Source organism: Leptonychotes weddellii, unplaced genomic scaffold, assembly GCF_054177405.1.
Source record: "Leptonychotes weddellii isolate Sample4059 unplaced genomic scaffold, ASM5417740v2 HiC_scaffold_12291, whole genome shotgun sequence".
Classification (NCBI taxonomy): Eukaryota; Metazoa; Chordata; class Mammalia; order Carnivora; family Phocidae; genus Leptonychotes; species Leptonychotes weddellii.
The window spans coordinates 1-6,322 of record NW_027701517.1 but is presented as its reverse complement, the minus strand read 5'-3'; the positions used below and the strand labels follow the sequence as shown (position 1 = coordinate 6,322).

Genomic DNA, 6,322 nt, shown 5'->3' with positions numbered 1-6,322 from the left:
ACATGCTCCGTGGCTTTTGTAGTGATGGTGAGGCGCACATAAGAGAGATGACAAGATAATGCTTTATACACTCAAGGGCGGGGGGGGGGAGGAAACAAGACCCCATAATACATCTTGCTCTTTTGTGGAGAACAACCCTGTGTGTGTACGTGGTTGTGGTCTATGTTCAGACACCCACTGTCAGTATGAGAGGCTCGCTGCTCCTGGTGCTTCTCAGAGGCCCATGCCTTCCACGGACCACTGTGCTTTACTCTGACTCCAAAATGCTTCTACTTTTTCTGGTCTGAGACAAAATGGGCCAACAGAAATATGCACAGTGCTGTAGGGACTTTCGGCATTAATGGCTACATTCTTTGAGTTAAAAGGATAAAGCTTTCTGTATTTGCAGGCTTCAAGTAACAGGCCAGGCCAAATAACTACATTTCTAGGCCGCCCTCTGCTTCCTGATTCAACAGGCAATCTTCCCACAGCTTCCTTCCCACCTTCTCTTCCATGGAATACCATGACTGCCAAACTGATATTTAAAAAATCCACACATTGGGGCACCTGGGTGGCTCAGTCAGTTAAGCGTCTGCCTTCGGCTCAGGTCATGATCCCAGGGTTCTGGGATCAAGCCCCACGTCGGGTCTCCCTGCTCAGCAGAGAGCCTGCTTCTCCCTCTCCCTCTGCCTACTTGTGCTGTCAAATTAAAAAAAAAAAAAAAAAAATCTAAAAAATCCACACATTTTAATATCCATACCTACAGACAGGGGAATTGGAGGATTTTTTTTTTTTTTTTTTTTTAACAGAAACTGCAGTGGTGTCAATATTTTATTTAGTGTGATACAAAGAAGTTTTTTAAACCCCAAAAGGCCCTAAGGAGATAGAAATAATAAACCCAGAAGGGCTTTCTCAAGACTCAGCTTCCATGAGCTAGGCTGCACAGTTTCATAGGGGCTGAACACAACACATGTATGAAGGATGCTCCAGAAATAGCACGTCTCCCTCTGAAGTTCATGGTATGTGAAGGTCATCTGATCTCCGCCAACTATCTTTCTAAACATGTTGCTGAAATCTTCACACCGAACTTGGTAGCATGTATTAGGACACTGACTTTTTGAAAGATGTACCCATTTATGCTTTTATGTCCCATTTTTGGGTTACTCACAAAGGACACACCCCTCAGGGCTACAGATGATCAATTACATGAATATTAGAGTCCCCTTTCGTTTTAGCCACTTTTGTGCTACGAACATGTGAAACATTTTCCTCCAGATTGAAAAGCTGCCTGAAATTCAGGTACTTACTCAACTTCAGGCAATGAACCTGTACCATCCCAAACTCCCCACCCCAAATCTGATAGTATTCGGCTTTGTGTCCCTCACTGGCTGCAACGGTTCGCCGGGCCCAGCCTGGAAGAACTCTGAAAGAGTCCGAAAGACCAAGCCTTAAATCCTGTACTTAAATACTGTACTTATTCTCTAGATAAAGTACCCTAGGAGACAAGTACTTCTGTAACTGCTACCACATGCTACCAGTGGGGAAACTGAGGCTCAGTGAGGTTACAGAACTCACAGAAGGTTTTAGTGCAGAGCTGAGACGTGAGCTTTCCCGACTCCAGAACGTGAGCTCCTGGCCACAGAGGGTGCTAGGAGCCAGCTGTAAAAAGCAGGTAAGAGTATGACACCAGCACTAAATGAGTCTTGTGCCAAGTGTCTAGGGTAGTGCCTGGCTCTTCCCTGCAAGCGCACAGATAATGTGTGATTTTCCTTCATGGCTCTAGCCCAGTGCACACAGCAGGCACTCAAAAAGGCTTGCCAGGTGCCTGGGACAGGTGTCTAGTTTTACAGACCCGAGGTTTCAACTCGTCCTCTAGAAGAGCAGAGGAAGGGGAAGCCTGGAGTGAACATTTGGGCCCACTCCGTACCTGGTGCGGTGGGACTGTGCTGGGTACCGTCAGTACGTATCATAGCTTGTGCGCGTGGGGATTACGGTTCCGTTTACAGACAACTTGCTCAGGGTCACACAGTATGGAGCTGGGACTCAAAGTCACATGCATTTTAGCTCTAAAAGTAGTGCTCATTGACCACATGATGACTGGTATGTGATAAGACATTAAAATGTGTCTGACTGTTAAAACTCAGCAGTGCATACACCATTATCCTATCTGAAAATGTTCACAAACTGGGGCACCTGGGTGGCTCAGTTGGTTAAGCTTCTACCTTGGGCTCAGGTCATGATCTCTGAGTCCTGGGATCGAGCGGGGAGCCTACTTCTGCCTCTCCCTCTGCCCCTTCCCCACCACCACCACTTCTCTATCTCAAATAAAAAATCTTAAAAAAAAAAAAAAAGAAAAGAAAATGCTTGCAAACTTTCCTAAACCAATTTCAAAGACTTACAAGTTGGCAAAGACATCACCTGTCCCTTGTCTGACTACTCAGGCTTTCCTCACTTACCTACACTTTTGAAAAGTATGTGTCTTCTCGTAAACGTGGGTACTGCGCATCCGACGTGTCTTGGTCATTAGCAAAAGCGCACCTCCCCCTTACTGTGGCTGCCTGCCACTATGCTCTTAGAGACTGCTGTTTCATATGCGTAATACGAAGAAAAGTCAAAGACAAAAACAAAGACGCTTAAATAGGCCCTAATTTTACTATGATGGTAGCTGCATTTTATAAAGGTTATCAATAAATCAATCTTAATGTCTTCAAATATCAAGGACTGCTTTAATACACAGCCCTCACAATGTTTTCTATGAGGCTGCCAAAAAGGGCCTGTGAAGATCACGTATAGAATAACAGGTTACAGTGGGGAGGGGGGCCGGGGACCTGTGCTTTTGGTTAAAATGCAGTGCTTTTCTGCATTTTACTTAAGGGAACTGTAAACTGCTGGTAATAAATACGAGAAACATGCTAACATATTAGACAGGAAATAATTATTCGGTGCAGCAAGTGTAGGCTGCCTGCATGCTCGCCTCACACATGAAACAATTTTCTACGGGCTCCACAGACTGAGGCTCTCTGAGAATGTTCAACTAACTACTTTCAGAGACCAGGTTCAAGGGAAACTGGGTGTTTACAATGAAATGACATCTCATGGGTCCTTAGGGAACAAATGCAGGTTCTTTACCACCCCAGACAAAGGGGCCCCCTTCCTCCAACAAGTCTGGAGCGGTCCCAGTCCCATCCCAGCAGTGGCTATGCGGGTGGCGGGGCCAGCAGTGGGCAGGGCCGCCATGTGTCCCCCCCGCCGACCCCCCACCATCTCTGGAGGCGCCGTGGAGCAAGAGGAGCATCTCCACGCGCCTCCCGTGCATCATCTCCCAACGAGCGCACAGACACACAAGGCCTCAACAACAACAAACGGGTTTGTGTGTGTTTCAAGGTTGTACCAGGCCTTCTCAATTTGTTACCCAGTTAATTCCTTCACCCTATTCTGGAATTTCTTTTTTCTTTCCTTTTTTTTTTTTTAAAGACTTAATTTTTGAGTGTGAGAGAGCATGCGAGCAAGCATGTGCACGAGCGAGGGGTGGGGCAGAGGGAGAGAATCTTTAAGCAGACTCCCCGCTGAGCATGGAGCCCGATGAGGGGCTCCATGTGGGGCTCGATCTCCTGACTCATGAGATCATGACCTGAGTCGCAACCAAGAGTCGGACGCTTAACAGACCAAGTCATCCAGGCGGCCCATGTTCTGGAATTTCAAGCCATGGGAATAACTCTTTCTCAGTTCCTCCCACTCTGTCTTTCAGTCCTGCTCCTTCTCTCTTAGAAAATGTAAGTAGATGTTAATTACGAGAAACTGACCAAAGAACACCAGAATATTCTGCACATATCACTATAGTAGCAAATGTCATAATTACTTAGGTTGAATTATGGTTTTATGTTTAAAAATTAACTTGCAGTGACGAAGTTGGCAAAGTTGTTTTTTCTTTTTTTCCCCCTCCTTTAACCCCTGACCAGAACCCAAGGGAATTTCTGAGCATGACAAGCCATCAACACCTCCAATCTCAGGGGACATTTTTGGATATTTGTGCCAAGTAGTTAATAAAACAAGCATGGGCACAGAAGAGTGCCAAAGATAGCACAGAGGATGGTTCATCCATGATGATTTAACCATTTTAAAACCAGAAAAGTGCACAAGGATGAACAATCTGATTTCTGATATGTGGGCAAGTCTTACCACTGCCTTTGTGGCCAAGTGAGGCTGGAGAGTCCGGGCATGTGGGGGGTGGCGGGGAGGCACGACAGGCCTGGGAGGGGCGGCGGGGGACAGCAAGTCAGGAGGAATGGCTATGTGGAAAGCCCAGCGGCACCACAGATTCCCACCAGCTATCACTCTTTCACAAGTTGGAATATTTTTCAATGATGTTTTAAAGGTTTTAAAATAGTTTTAAATAAATAAAGGTTTTAAATGGTTTTCAAATAGTAACTGAGCAGTGGATGGCCGATGGAAAGTTTCTCCTCCCCCGCTTCTAATCTAACTGCTTATTAAAGCATTATTTGGAAAAAGACACTGTAGCCAATGCACATTTCCTTCATAGAAACAGTGCTTGTAAGCAAATCTTTGAATCAGCTACTCTTCAGCCACGGGACCAGAGAATGAACACTTCTTGCTTCATCCCACGGAAGTTTTATGGTATTGGTGAACTTAGAAAGTGCCCTTCCTTATCCAGGGTGACTAAATTTCCATAATGCTCACTTTGTCCCCTGGAGGGAGTAAAAAAAAAAAAGCACACGTTTCTCTTAAGGACTGGGGGAGTAAAGACTCTTGACCTCTGGAAAGTGATTCAAGACCACCTACTCATTTAAACACAGCTAATGACTCTGTGTCAGGTGGAAATAATTACCCGTCATAATCAATCTGAGCCTGCTTCGTGTCTAGAGGCAAGATTCTTACTTTTGATTATCAATTCTACAAGTTGAATGGATCCAATTATTAATAAAGAATCCTATAATACATGTTTTCTGTTTTCCTAATCACCACAACAAAAAACCCAATCCAACAACCATGAAACAAATTGGAAAAGAATTATTTTCTACTAAAGCTGACATCCCAAAACTACCTATTTACTGGCTACACATCAAAATTAGCAGTTTACAGTTTCTGGCAAATTTCCATTTCAATTTATTTCAACTGTAATTTTAACTTACCTTTATTTGCAACAGAAAAATGCACTTCTCTCTTTGACTGCTAAAACTTATTTAATTTTTTAAAGCACCTGAGTTCTTACAACAACCTCACTGGAAAATGCACACAGTTTGGTGATGGATGACACAGTATTGCATATTGTCACTTCACTTTTGGTTTAATGTCTAGAAAATGCCCAGATGCTTCGATCTCCATATTTTCTACCCAGACCCGTTTAGCCTTCCGTAAGTTTGCCGAGCAGCCTTGGCTCTCCTGACAGCAGTTAATCTGTGGCACTGTCAAACATGTCACACGAACCGTGAATCATTGCCTTCTGCAGAAATCACTGAAAGCCCCAAAGCCCTGCTCAAGGCAGACAGCTGCACAGTGAGCCCCGCACCCATGGCAAGTCTCTTCCCACAGAGGACTTTATAAATCATCTTTAAGATAATCCAAGGGCCTGAGTGAAGGCTTTAATAAAGATAAAAAGAAAAAGAAAAATTTGTCAAAAACAAATTGGTTGTCTTTCAAGCAGACACCTTTTAAGCATTTTTTTTTCCCCCTAAGACACTCTCTTTTCTCAAACAACTAGTGGAACTCTCTTCATCTAAACAATCTGGAATTTCTAAAGAATGTTGTTTTTGCATAGTTAATATTTTCACATTTTTCTCCCCCCTTTGGTCTTTCCCAGTATAATATAATCCTTTGCACCTGCAAAAGCTCCACAGACTGCTGACTGCCAACAATCCACCACATGATCCTGCCTCCAGGACCACAGGGCCTGTGTTTAAGGAGAAAGAAAAATACAAGTTATTAAATATTTGAATTTATCGGAACCTCCTGTGGGTTAGCTCTGGCGATGGGAACTTAAGTGAGAAGCTATTTTGGTGACATTCCTCACCGATGACATAAGTGATTTTCCCAAGGACTTAACTGCTTTCTAAAATAAGTCAAAGAAATAAGGGTGACAGCTACATTCAAGAGCTCAAAGGAAACAATTTTTAGGAAATATATAGGGTATACACACACTTGTGTGTATGTGTACAAATAAAGATAAAGACATCTGTAAGACAATGTAACGTTTTAAGTATTTCCCATATGATTCTAAACACATAAATAACGCAATTCACAAGTTAGTCCAGAGCAGTGTCGGCCACATTCCTGTTCCTTTTGTTCAATCTTTATCCGTACTGCACATGTTTGAAAGGTGCTAATT

General features: G+C 43.7%; 1 long non-coding RNA gene across 1 annotated transcript; it reads right to left on the bottom strand.

Annotated features, from left to right (window-relative positions):
- Positions 1 to 2,856: 2,856 nt before the first annotated feature.
- Positions 2,857 to 6,316, bottom strand: LOC102727457 (uncharacterized). The gene is made up of 2 exons (XR_014141662.1): positions 5,818 to 6,316; positions 2,857 to 4,228 (listed from the first exon to the last, which is right to left on the bottom strand). It is a non-coding gene; the product is annotated as an uncharacterized LOC102727457 (long non-coding RNA).
- Between the last annotated feature and the right edge of the window lie 6 nt (positions 6,317 to 6,322).